The sequence below is a fragment of the Orycteropus afer genome, unplaced genomic scaffold (assembly GCF_000298275.1).
Source record: "Orycteropus afer afer isolate SDZICR_OR568_19922 unplaced genomic scaffold, OryAfe1.0 scaffold00007, whole genome shotgun sequence".
NCBI classification, from domain to species: Eukaryota; Metazoa; Chordata; class Mammalia; order Tubulidentata; family Orycteropodidae; genus Orycteropus; species Orycteropus afer.
This window is the reverse complement of record NW_006921594.1, coordinates 12,351,056-12,365,782: the sequence shown is the minus strand read 5'-3', so window position 1 is coordinate 12,365,782 and position 14,727 is coordinate 12,351,056. Positions and strand designations below refer to the sequence as shown.

Here is a 14,727-nt window from a genome sequence, read left to right as displayed (position 1 = left end):
CTGTAACGCCTCACAGAACTCACAGACACCCAAGGGTTCGTCTCACATAGTGGTGGTGGAGGCTGGCAGGCTGGCGAGTCCCGGGTCCCTGAGTAGGTCTGGAGGATCCTCCCAATTCTCAGGATTTGATGAACCTTGATCAGCAGATCAGATGACAGCTGCTGTCCCAAATCCAGGGGTGAGATTAGGATGATCCAAGACACAAAGCCGGAGCAAGAGGAGAGCAAATCTTCCCAGAGAGGAGCAGGAGGAGAGCAAATCTTCCCAGAAGATTCGTGGGTATATCTTCAGGGAAGCTAAGGGTGATGATTTGAATTATACCCTCCAGCAAGGCAGGACTTAAGATACATTCCACCTGTGTTGTCCCAACAGAATTAACCTAAATCCCATCACAGAGTCGATTGCCAGTCATTATAGGGAATGACTACTACCAGCTGCCCAGCCAAGTTGATACCTGACCTTAACTACCACACCACCCCAAATAGGCATGGATAATGAGATTTACAAAACATCACAGAATGGAGGACAATGGCTAGAAGGGCCACATCAAGCAATTCACTGCAAATAGAAAATAAGATACATTTATATAATTTTTATTACTTAAATATTCACTTGATTTATTTCCTCAAAGAATTGTTCAATTTCTTTACATGGATATATGTAAATATTCTGATAAAATATAAATGGAATGTTCTGATAAACACCCTATGTTGCTGTGTTGGAAGATGAGTTTAGAAACACACTTATTGTTGCACAACAGAAACATATTTTATATGATAAATATTTAATTTTATGTCCTCTTGTTTATTAACATATATAGAGCAATATCAAACACTGTGCCCTGCACAACACATAATAAAAAATGAAACTCATTTGATACATAAATTAAAACTTTTCATGTTAGATAAATATTAATATTTCTAGTATTATAGTGGGAGCTCTGGTAGCATAGTGGCTAAGGCACTTAACTGCTAACCAGAAGGCTAGCGGTTCAAACCCAATAGCCACTCCTCGGAAGGAAGGTCGGACAATCTACTTCCATAGTGATACTGCCTCAGAAACCCAAGGAGGGGTTGCTATGAGTCAGGTCTGACTCGATGGCACATAACAACAATAAGAACAACAGTATTATAGTATTACCCATGTTATTATTATATTATTACCCACATTAACATTATATTAAATGTATGCTAGATTGCATCTGTGTGAATACTAAACATATTTTAAAGTTATAAAGTTATAAATATTATTGTTTACAAAACTCAGTACATAACTAAGCAGTTAAAAAAGTAACTTGATGGAATACATTACAATGCTCAACTTATTCAAGTTCCCTCACTTCTGCATCTGGGATTGGCATTTCCATCGGCGATTTACCAGGGCATCGCATGAACATACCTTAGTGTTTATATCATGGCAAAGAGCATTGCTAGCCTTCTTGGCTAGAGCTGCTGGATCAGCATAAGTAGATATATAAGATGATTCTCTCAAAATGGATGAGAGACCTGTTATCTATTAATATAATCCATCCTAGCCCTGTAACTGCTCATGTTGGATCCAGCTGCATAATGGGTGAATGTAGCAAGAGTCAGACTCCATGGCCCACTTGCACTTCTTGTTTATTAGAAAGATAAAGTATACTCCAAAGAGACTCACTAAGATAAGAAATTTCACTTACATGGGAAGGGACCAGAGGAGACAGATGTTAACAAAAGTGTTGAAGTGGCAGGGCCTCGTAGTTTAAATAACCTTGCAAATGGGCACTCTCATGACTCTGCATGAACCTTCTTCCTGGGCAGCACATTCTCATGCACTGGGCTGTTATCAATTTCATTTAGAGCCCTGTCAGTTCTCTTCCACTGTATATTTGCATTTCTTTATGTCCTGTCTGCATGGCATCTATGGGTCTTTGCTTTGGACAACTGGTGTCCCTGTTTTGTTAATGCCTTAAATATGTGCTTACCTTGCTTACTGGGTAATCTGTACCTGGGGTTACCCTTAGTTCCTAACAATGTGATGTGTACTCACTAGGAACCACATTTCACATAGTTAGCACACATATTGAGTCTAGAATTCTTGAATTGTTTGCTAATTTTTAAATTCTAGTTTATTAATTCTATAAACTAGAATTAATTTCTATTAATCTAATTAATTAATCTTAAACTAGATTAATTTCTATTAATCTGTCAACTTAAATCCCCAAATGGAAATCAAAATATAGCTATAACTATATTATTATATTTTTCTAGCAGAAAGTCACCAGTGAGCACAACCTTTAGCTACTATGAATAAACTCAAAATTCATCCATTACCCCAATGTTCTCCAGCGAAACCATAATCTGCAGTGAAACTCTACCATTCTCTGGCTATGCATATACAGAATGGTAGCCTTCTTACGAAAGTACCACACATCTAACTAGTTTCAGTAACAGACCACCAAATCATAAGCTGACATTAAGTATTTAGCTACTTCTCCCCAAAGCATAGAACTCATTAAACCCAAGAAGGGAAACCCCACTATATTGTTTCTTGTAAAAAAAAAAAAAAAAAAAAAAAAAAGGCACAAAAGGGGGGAGTTGACATAGATTTGTTAAATATAGTATCTAGGTAATCAATTGACCTGGCCTCAGTGCACAGAAAAGAATTTGATTCTGCACAGTTATCTAAGGTGGGAGAATTATGTGAAGAAAAGAAAGTAACAAAAAAGAGAAACCAATGTTAAAGAAAGAAAACAGAAGTGGCTTGTGGTACAGTATGACTCTTCTAGCTATGGTCTTTGCAACTCTCACCAGATGACAGGGTAGAACTCTGCAAGTGTAAGGTGCTTGTGGCCCACCAAGGGGATTAGATAGCTTGCTAACAGTGTAAATAAAGCACAGGGCAATCCTGTGGGGGTAGGACCATGCAAATAAGGTGTATGGAATCCTAATATGAGGATTGGTCAGTTTTGTTATTCAGCTAGGCTTAAAATGAGCCCTCCCAGTGGCGGAAATGGAGAATCTCACTGTCATCAAGAGAGAGAAGGTGGGCATGGAACACAGCCTTGGACCCAAGATCCCTGCACTGAGATGGCAGCAAAGAGACCTGCAGGGAGACCAGCAGAAAAGGTGGCAGCAGAAACGAGACAGCAGCATAAGAACAGCGGGCTTGCTGGGCCCATGGAGTGAGAAAGCTGAGTGCCTTTGGGCAGGAGACTTGCTGGCAGAGTGGGGTGCACCTATCTGCAGAGCTAAAAGAGCTTTGAAACGCTCACTCACACAGAGGCCAGGTCAAAAGGGCCAGCGTCAAAGGGTGGTTGGCCTCTGGATCTGGCCAAGGGGAGGCTGTCCTAATCAAAGAATTGTATCCTGAGCATTCCTGAACATGATTGGTCACCTGTTACTTCCCTAATAAACCCTATAATTGTGAGTACTGTCTGAAAGTTCTGTGCGGACATTGCAACAACTTACTGAACCCAGCAGAGAAGTAGAGAGTGCCGTGGAAGGACTGGCTGGTGTCAGAATTGGTGAAAAGTCTGGAGGGTGGTGGCACGTCTGTCTTATAGGAATCAGCCTTGGGAATCTCTTTCCCCTTCATGAAGTTAGAGGAAGTCAGAAACGAAGGCTCCCACAGCCTTTGTGCATGACATAAACCCAACTGTATAACTGCGTGATTATTTGATCGAAATAAAAGAGAAAAAGTCAACAAAAGTCTAAAATATTTAAGGATATAAAGAGAAATATAAGGAAGTCAAAACAGAAAGTCAGGTCTCTAAAAATTCAGGCTCTGGACTGGAATTCTGTCTGCCACCACCAAACTCAGACCTTAGCCATGAGGGACCTCCACCAACTTTGAGCTGTGGTCAAGTTTTCCTCCAGAGACCACTCATAAAAGGTAAAAGCTTGAAGTTAAAGATTTGGACTCCAACCACTGAATTAACATTGTAATTGTTAATTCTGACTCTTTGGTTCTAAATGAATGTCGTGAGGTCTTAATTGAGTGCCATGTTATGCCTGTTTTGCAGTACACTAAACGAGTTTATGCATGGCAGAAAAAGAAGTAAGTCAGAAAATTTGAGGGGCTAACAATAACAACATTAATTTGGACAAAGTCTCAAAGATGTCCCAACAGCAGAACAACAGAGGGATATTAAACTGCAGGGTCCAAAATCCAGGTTTGGGTAAGAAAATGGAAAGAAATACCATGTGTTAACTATTTTTATAATGCATGTGTTGCTGGCCAATGACTTACAAATTAACAGCACAAAAAATGCTAAATGTTTACTCAGGTAAAGTAGGAAAGGTTAAGTAGAGTGCTTTGTGGAATTTTCTACCTACTAAAAGTATGAATTCTGAAATATGTACTTTATCAAATCACAATTCAGTTTTCAATTATTCTCTGATAAATAATGAATCAGCAATGCTGTTGATTCTCTACCACCTAATGGTTTCAGCAGATGGTCCATTTCTATTTTTCTGGTAAAATATCTGTTGTGAAAGGAATTTAAAGTTGAGAAACCAAATGAAATTTCTGAATTAGCTTTAAACCACAGAAATCCTTTTCTCCCTGAACTAAAGTATCCGACAAAGTTGAAAGCCAACTAGGTTAAGTATTCATTGAAAAAGCAACCCTGAAGCAATACAGTTTAAACCCAAAACCAAACTCACTCCCACTGAGTCATATCCAACTCAGAGCAACTCCTCCTTGGGTTTCCAAGGTGGTATCTCTACGCAAGTAAGTATTCATCGAAAAAGCAACCCTGAAGCAATATGGTTTAAAAGGCAAGACTAATTAAAAATTGCTTTTGCATATATACTTTGCAAATAGTTTCAAAGCACTTTCACTTGTAGTTAATTACAGTGTCTCACAATGTTTAGTTCTTTATTTACAAATTTAGAGAATCATCAAAAATGTACAGTAGGTGTACACCAATGATCACTGCAGTATTATTCACTATAGCCAAAAGGTGAAAACAAATCAAGTGTCCCTCAACAGAAGAGTGCTTAGACAAAGTGTGATATGTCCGTAAGATGGAGTATTAATCAGCCACAAAGAGAAAGGAAGTTCTGATACGTGCTACAACAGGGATAAACCTTGAAAGCATTACGCTGAGGGAAATAGTCATAAAATGACAAATCTTACTTGATCTGACTTATATGAAATGGGAGCTCTGGTGGTGTAGTGCTTAAGGCATCTGAGTGCTAACCAGAAGGCTGGCAGTTCAAACCCACCAGCCACTCCTCAGAAGTAAGATTGGGCATCTACTCTCAGTAATACCGTCTTGGGAGCCCAACAAGAGGTCACTATCAGTCAGATCTGACTCGATGGCAGTGAGGGGGTTTTATAGGAAATATCTAAAACAAGCAAATGCATAGTGGCAAGAGTTTATTAGTGATTACTAGGGTATAGGAGGATGGGAAAATGGAGAGCTATTACTTAAGGGTTCTGAGTTTCTGTTTACGATAATGAGAAACATTCAGTGGTGACGGTTGTACAACACAGTGAATGTACTGAATGTCAGAGAAGCAAACATTTAAAATGGTCCAAATGGCAGTTTTTTGTTGTCTCAACAATATACATGTTGACTCAATATATTTTTTTAATATAGAGTCAGAACTAGTCATAAACTGGGTAAAAATGATTTGATATGAATAGTGCAATGTAAATATCAATAAATTACCCTTTCACACTCAAATGTGGCAAAACCTAAGTGGGCAAATGTATGAAATTAAAAATCAAAGAGCCTCCTTTTAGGAATTTTAGAAATTAAAACAAATATGCAATCAAAGTAGTCATAACTGAAAAGGAAAACACATCTGTAAGAGTGCATTTTAACAGAGCTCCGTTTGGGGAGGAGATTCCTATCTGCTGTCATTGGAAAAACTAAACTGAACAAATAACTTATAATATTCTTCTATAACATAAAATTTGGTTTAAAATCACCAATTGTAGCATTTTTCAAAATACAGATATAAATATAAAATAAATACACAAGTGTGAAAATCTGTTACTATGGAAACCAAAATCTTCACAAAACTCTGACATATGTAATTTGATATGAACTTTTTCATGCAAGTAACATTATCTAATTCTCAGTCCAAATATATTTATAGGTTTGTTAAATGCAGGGGAAGTGGGGATGACCCTTCTGAAAAATGAGAATACCCTATAATCACTAGGCAGGAGCTCTGGTGGCATAGTGCCTGAGGCATTTGACTGCTAACCAGAAGGCTGGCGGTTCAAACCCACCAACCACTCCTCGGAAGGAAGGTGGGGCAATCTACTTCTGTAGTGATACCGCCTCAGAAACCCAAGGAGGGGTCGCTATATGTCAGAAACTACTCCATGGCAGTGAGTTTGGTTTTTGGTTTTTTATAATCCTTGGGAGCTCTGGTAGCGTAGTGCCTAAGGCACTTGACTGCTGATCAGAAGGCTGGCAGTTCAAACCCACCAGCCACTCCTCAGAAGGAAGATGGGGCAATCTACTTCCGTAGTGATACTGCATCGGAAACCCAAGGAGGGGTTGCTATGAGTTGGGTCCGACTCAACAGCACATAACAACAACAGGAGTCCCTGGGTGGTGCAAAAGTTAATACACTCAGCTGCTAACTAGAGGTTGGCAGTTGGAGTCCGTCCAGAGGGACACCTCCAAAGAAACGCCTAGTAAACCACTTCTGAAAAATCAGCCACTGAAAACCATATGGAGCCCAGTTCTACCTGACACACATGGGATTGCCATGAGTCAAACACAACTTGACAGCAATTGGAGTGTAATCACTAAACCAGTTTGTGATTTTTAAAAAGGAAAAATATTATACTAAGTATTATATGGTGGAAAAATCACAAAAAGCCACTGTGCCACCAAGGCTCCTAAGCCTCTAGTACTTTTCATGATTTTCCACGGTGAGAAGGCCAAGGACCTGGCTAGAGTAGGGTTTGCAGATTCTAACATTGGCTCTATAGCAATTTACGTAGACTCTTTCAAGTCAGTAAATGTCTCTGTAAGGAGCCCTGGTGACATAACCAATAGTCACTTGGCTGCTAACCCAACAATAACAAAATTCTCTGTGCCTTGGTTTCCTCTATTACATGGGAGATATTTTTGTGATTAATATAAGGAAATACTTTAACTTTTTGGCAGAAAAGCATTACACCCTCTCTTTTCTTTTTATCACTATCTTGTTATCCTACATTTTGCATTTACGGCAATAGTAAAACATCTATCCATTCTGTGCAATGATGATGTATATCTGGTAGCCAAGGATAACGTTGGTTGTGATGGTTAAGGTAATGTGTCAGTTTGGCTGGGCCATGATTCTCAGTAATTTGGCAATTACACAACGATGTAATTTGGCAGTTATGCAATGATACACTGATCCTCTATTTTGTGATTTAATGTAGTCATCGTCTATTTTTTGTTATCGACCTGGTCTTTGAAACTTAACCATATTGGTAAGTGATGAGAGGGTGTGTGTGTGTGTGTGTGTGTGTGTGTATACATACATGCATACATATATATATGTAAATACACACACACAAACATATATACATATGTTGTTGTTGTTTGCCGTCGAGTCGGCCCCGACTCATAGCGACCCCTCCTTGGGTTTCCGAGGCAGTATCACTACGGAAGTAGGATTGCCCAACCTTCCTTCCGAGGAGTGGCTGGTGGGTTTGAACCGCCAGCCTTCTGGTGAGCAGTCAAGTGCCTTAGGCACTATGCTACCAGAGCTCCTATATATACATATATACAAATATATATAGAAATCTTATAATACTCAGCCATCACTGAAATACAGATGATGAAGTGTGTGTGTGCATATACACATTGTTATTGCATGCCCTTGAGTCAATTCCAACTTATAGTGACCCTACAGGGTAGAATAGAACTGACCCATGAGGTTGTCTAGGCTGTAATCTTTACATAAAAAGAGCTCTGGTGGTGCTGCTAACAGAAAGGTCAATGGTTCAAACTCACTAGTTGCTCCACTGGAGTATGATGTGGCAGTCTGCATCCATAAAGATTTACAACCTTGGAAACCTTATGGGACAGTTCTACTCTGTCCTACAGGGTCACTATGAGTTGGAATCAACTACATGGCAATGAGCTTTTGGTTCAATTTTTGTAAGAGCACATCACCAGGCTTTTTCTACCATGGAGCACCCCCTGGGTTTGAACCAGCAAATTTTAAGTTAGCAGATGAATGTTTAACCATTTCATACTCGTATTCTCTCTCTCTCTCTCGCCTTCTCTCTCCAACCTATCTCTCTCTATATATACTTCACTCTGTTAATAACTTCCTTTTCCCCACTATAAATTTCCCAATCCAACCAGCAGCTCATGCTAGCAACCATTCTCTGGTATTAGTTTTACACTTAAAATAACATTGTGTGTGTGTGTGTGTGTGCTCGCGCACGCGCACATGTGCATTTATCAGCTATCTTTCAACATGTCTGACATTTCTAAAAAGACCATTTTTCTCAACATTCAAAATGCATGAATAACAGCATAATGGTTTCATTTTTAGCATTACCAAAGCCTTGCCACCCAAAGATATACAGAAAATTTAAAAATTCAAGACAAAATATTCCACCACATTACTCTCAACTTCTTTACAAACACAATTCAAAAATCTTATACTACTCAGCCATCACTATGATGCAGATGATGAAAGTGTATGCTGCTTTTCAAAACTATAAAATAATTTCAACTGCAAATTAAACTTTTAGTATACAACATTTTTAAAAATGAAGATTACGGATATTCCTAGGGAGCTCTGGTAGCGTAGTGCCTAAGGCACTTGATTGATAATCAGAAGGCTGGTGGTTCAAACCCACCAGTCACTCCTCAGAAGGAAGATTGGGCAATCTACGTCCATAGCAATACAGCCTTGGAAATCCAAGGAGGGGTCGATATGAGTTGGAGATGATTCGATGGCATATAACAACAACAACAAATATTCCTAATACAATAGAAATAAGTGATAATTGATATTCTAACAATTCAGCCATCTGCAACATATCTCCTATTTTATCAATAGATATAGAATCTAGCCACTTCACATACTCAAGTTTTAAATAAAATTTTTCTCACTACTGAGAACAGACAATTATTTGTAGATAACCAAAGTTAACAGAAATTCAATTTTAAATTAATGTCTAAGTTCATTATTTGTACCGTTATTTTATCCTTTTGACAGTGTATTTATATTAAAATGATTTAGCTTTATCCTAATTTATGAAGACATGTAACTAATTTACTTTTTCCTTTGCCACATGTATTTATCAGCAATATTAGCGTGTAAACCAAAAAAAAAACTCACTGCCATCAAGTCGGATCTGACTCATAGAGACACTTCCTTGGGTTTCAAGATGGTATCACTACAGAAGTAGATTGCCCAATCTTCCTTCCAAGGAGTGGCTGGTGGGTTTGAACCGCCTGCCTTCTGGTTAGCAGTCAGATTCCTTAGGCACTACCACCAGAGCTCCAGGTGTTATATTAGCATGTAACTACATATAATATTAAAGGAATAGCAATTCACTAAGAAGTGTGTGTCCAGGTCAAAAATAGAGATAGTCAGTTGAAATAAAATATTATGGCAAATGATCAATATATACATACAAAATAAAAGGGTTATCAAATGTGAAGACTGAGTAGTAAAGTCTAAAAGTGAGGTATATGATTAAATTTTTATATACTGAGACTATGCTATTACCAATGGAATAAAAAAAGTATTTCTAGTATGCAGCAGCAGCGCACTGCCGTTGAGTCAGATCCGACTCATAGTGACCCCTCCTTGAGTTTCTGAGGTGGTATGTCTACGGGAGTAGATTGTCCAACCTTCCTTCCGAGGAGGGGCTGGTGGGTTTCAACCACCAGCCTTCTGGTTAGCAGTCTAATGCCTTTGGCACTAAGCCACCAGAGCTCCTATTTCTGGCATAATCACCTCAAATCAATCTGATTAATATTTTGAATTAAGTGAATGAATGTATGAGTAGTTGAATGAATGAATGAATACTGAAGTCATAACAGTGTTTACCACCTTGAGATGTTCACAATAATTTTGAATACACAGAGAAGATGACTTGAATACAAAACACTAGTTGAAATTCAATGTGGTTCACAGGAAAGATTCAGTGGCTTTCTATTTGTAGAACAACAAATCTCAAAACCAGAAACATACATGTGACTAAAATATTCTCAAGTGCAATCATCAAGGCTTTAAAAAGAATATATACTTTTTACTATGTATTTCTTTCCTGTCCCCCACCTTCCTGCATTTTTTAATGTTTAGCATAAGTGAACAACAAACCAGAAGAGAATATACATTGTTAAAAGGCTAATTTATACACAATCTATTTAAGAACAGCATACAACCACTTATAAATTTAGTGAATTTTTAAAAGCGTCCTTACATAAAATGGTGGGGGGCAGGGGGAATCCCTGCCATACATATGAACCACAGTTTAAGCCCAATACAACTGACCAATCAAAATTAGTGAGTGCACTGCGTCTCTCTGCAGTGGAGAGAAGCGACAAGGTAGGCTGTCATTCTGCAAAAGCGCCCAGAAAGGCTTTCCTCTGAGAAGCAGTGCTGGTCCTTTTTGGAAAGACTGAATCTGAAAGTCTCTGGAGACATGAAGCCTTCAGGATGTTAAATTACTTTCATGATGTCTTTTCGATGCTTATTGATTGCACAGCAGGAAGAGTGAGAGACTGCAGCAGCCTCAAAGCAGCACTGCATGCTCTATACATTAGCAGGACTGCTGAAACAATGGCACAGCACAGACACATCTTTTCATTAAGGTCATTTTCTAAGAGATATTTATGACCCTCTTCCCCCAGTCCTCTACCAACAAGTGAGGAAAATGAGTCGATCAAAACTGGAAATGCTTCAACTACATCAAGAATTTATCAAATTTTTAGCAGAGGTAAGATGTGCTCCTTATTCTAGTATACAGTTGCTTTTGAATCAGCATAGTGGGGTAAAATTACTTTGAAAATTTTCAGCCTAAATTGTATGAGTTACTTTGCTTAATTCTACTTATTGCTAAACATGTAAACATTTTTTAGATCTATTTAAGACATGATATATTTTAAATGTCATTTTTCAGGATGCATTGTTAAGTATAAAGAATAGTATTTGTAAATTCACTATGAAGACATTAGTTTTTAAATCCTTTCAGACATACTAAATATTATTGCTGTTTGTTTAAAAAAAAAGCTTGTATTTCTTAAAAGAACTAGGTACTGTTTAGTTATTATTTATTACTCAGTTTTCAGAGAAGTTTATTATTGGGTATGTTCACTGAAAACTATTCAATTTGTAGTTACATTTTTGTATTGACTTTTACATTTCAACCACATGAACAATTCATCAATGGAAATTTATAGTATCTTACCATGGAATCTGTTTCAATCAGCCACAATTCAAACCATGTGCTAATAATTAAGCAAGCTACAATATTCTTACAGCAGGAAATGCTGTTAATTTTATTACAAAGACGAGGGAATGATGGTATGCTTGGTGTATGCTAATTGCTCATAATCTGAAAGTACAAGTTAGCTTCTAAAATGAGAGCAGAAATTAGTTCAGAAAATACAGCTTTTCTGTCATGGCTACATTTCTAATGTTAAATCTGTTGTTTGATAAGATCATGTACACAACCTCTGTTAGGAAAAGGGAATATTTCCTCTAAAGAAACCTTTAATTTTACGCCTATGGTTCTAGCTCTAATAATATAGAGCTTGCTTATTTTGAAAACACTGTATTGTTTTAAAATTAAGGTAACGTTCAATTAATTGGAAATTATTAGATACCCTATTTCTTAACCTTTTTTTTTTTTTTTCTTTTTCACAAGGGAGCAACTAATTCAGTATTTACAACTGACAGTGTGAAGAAGGCAACTGACCGAGCATCTCCCTAGCTGTGTGAACCACCAACTGCAGGATGTTCTTGTAACACATAATTTTAAGACTGTTAAGGAGTTAAAACCAGGGAAGAGATCTACATTTCTGCTGGAATATAACAAATCAACGTTACCCTAAGAAGATGCCAGATAAAGTAGCCACAAAAAGAAAAACAATGTAACTGTAAAAGCCTGAAAACAAAATGGTGAGCATTTTTACAAGGGGAGATTATACTTTAACATACTACAATTATGGAAGCTACTGATTCTTGAAGAAACATGAAACATGAATTTCCCAAAGAAGAATGGACATACTTTACCAGTAAGCTAAATGAAGCTTTAGCAAGTGTTTTCAGCACTATTCAGATATTCATATCAATTAATATGACTAATGGATTTTTCCATCTGAGTTTTATGACCAATTATGTATCCTCTTCTAATGAAAACAAACCAAATTAAATAGCAGGTGGTTTTTATCCAAAGAACATGGACTGGAATTATAATATAAAGCAAGTTATGTGATCAAGAAATCATTTCAAAATAATGAGGACTGCTATTTACAGTTGTAATTCACGAAAGGATGTCCAAATACATGTTAGAAGCTAGAAACCTTATGTTTCCTTTTTGGTTCCCACATATCCTGGAATATAAAGAGACACTATCATATATTCCTTCAAAGGGAAACATAATTCCTATCATTCGAGAAAGTTTTCTCTTGGTTGGGACTTTTTAAAACAAAACAAAGTACTATGTACTGGTCTTTAGAAATGCATCAGCCAACTAAATCTCACAATTCATGCAGTTTGAAGTATTGGAGAGAAAAATGAAAGAATGCCTACAAGACATGAAATAAAACACAGCTACTTCATTGCTGTCAGGTGAAAATCCATGTCAAAAATCTGGCACTGGCATCATGTGTCAATTTGTGGAAAACCGCCATAGTGAGCCCAAAGGCCCATAGGGCAAACCGCAGACAGGTAGGTCAGAAGATGCATGCACTCACCGCACTGTTTAACATGTGCAAAAGAAAAGAGCTTTCCTCTAGAGGAAATGCATTTTTATAATTATTATCCAACGTGATATTTCTGCTTTATTTAATTGTAAATATAACTGATGTGACAAAGACCTGATGTTTAATCTGTCAGCTCAAAAAATTTGGCACACTTAAAATTTTCCATTTTCATAGGTTTTCAGTTTAGCTAAGACCATCTCTTACTTGCAAAAATATGCCTCTGGTAATGCTTTATACTATGCTTAAAAGAAATTAATAACATTATCATTTGTGTTTCCGAAATACTGACCCCCAAAATAACATACATAAATACAATTCTAACCTAAAATTTGTCAAAATTTATAATCAAGGAAAAAGTTAACGTGAACTTTGAAAACTAGCTATTACAATTAAATTTAAGTATAAATTTGCAGTTGAGATGCTGTACTTGAAATGTGAAATATAGTTGGTTGTATGATTTCATATTACAAACTGAACATATCAATTACTGACATTTGAACTGGGAATCAGAAATTATTTTCACAAACTATGCTAACCCCTATATATTAAAATATAGATTTGCATCAATGAGCTAAAGATTGTTTTTCAAATTTTCCTCAAAATTATACACTGGGTGATTTATATAAACTTTCACAAGTAATGTGTAACTTAAATAACTTGCTCAAAAAAAAAAAAAAAAAAAAAGGAAAAGAAACCATAAGAGATCTATGTAAATGGAAGAACATCCCATGCTCATGTATAGGAAGAATGAACATTGTGAAAATGTCAGTTCTACCCAAAGCAATCTATACATTCAATGTAATCCCAATCCAGATCCCATCAACACTCTTTAAGGATATTGGAAAGACTGATCACTAACTTTATACAGAAAGGAAAGACCTCAGATAAGCAAAACACTATTGAAGAAGAATAAAGTAGGAGGTCTCACACTGCCAGATCTCAAACCTACTATACAGTCACAGTAGTCAAAACTGCCTGGTATTGGAATAATGACAGACACATAGATCAGTGGAATAGACTTGAGAAACCAGAAATAGATCCATCAACCTATGGTCAGCTGACCATTGACAAAGGTCAATTCCATTAAGTGGGGAAGAGAATATTGGTTTAATAAATATTGCTGGCAAAAATCCGTTTGCAGAAAAAATGAAATAAGATCTGTACCTCACACCATACAGAAAAACTAACTCCAGATGGATCAAAGACTTAAACGTGAAACCTAAAACTATAGAGTTTCTCGAGGAAAAACTGGGGGCAAATTTAAGGAAATACAGCCTAAGACTCTTGACTGCTAACCAGAAGGCTGGAGGTTCAAACGACCAGCCACTTCTTGGAAGGAAGATGGGGCAATCTACTTCCATAGTGATATTGCCTCAGAAGCCCAAGGAGGGGTCGCTATGAGTTGGGTCCAACTCGACAGCACATAACAACAACAGTATATTAGCATAAATAGACTATCAAGCATAACCCAAAATGCACAAATGGCAGAAGAGAAACTAGATGAATGGGACCTTCTAAAAATTAAATTTTTATGTGCTTCCAAAGACCTCTAAAAGAGTCAAAAGAGTACCTACAGATTGGGGGAAAATATTTGGCAATGACATATCTGACAAGGGACTTATCTCTAGAATTTATAGGAAACTCCAACACCTCAATAACAAAAAGACAAATAACTCAATTAAAAAATGGGCAGAAGACATGAATAGACACTTCACCAAGGAGGATATTCAGGCAGCCAACAAACATATGAAGAAATGCTCACAATCATTAGCTATTAGAGAAATGCAAATCAAAACAATAATGAGATACCATCTTGCTCCAGCACT

The 14,727-nt window shown here is 37.1% G+C and overlaps 1 protein-coding gene across 1 annotated transcript in view; it reads right to left on the bottom strand.

Annotated features, from left to right (window-relative positions):
- The window catches only part of COG5 (component of oligomeric golgi complex 5), a 382,415-nt gene that overhangs the window by 256,710 nt on the left and 110,978 nt on the right, over positions 1–14,727 (bottom strand). The window lies entirely within an intron of this gene.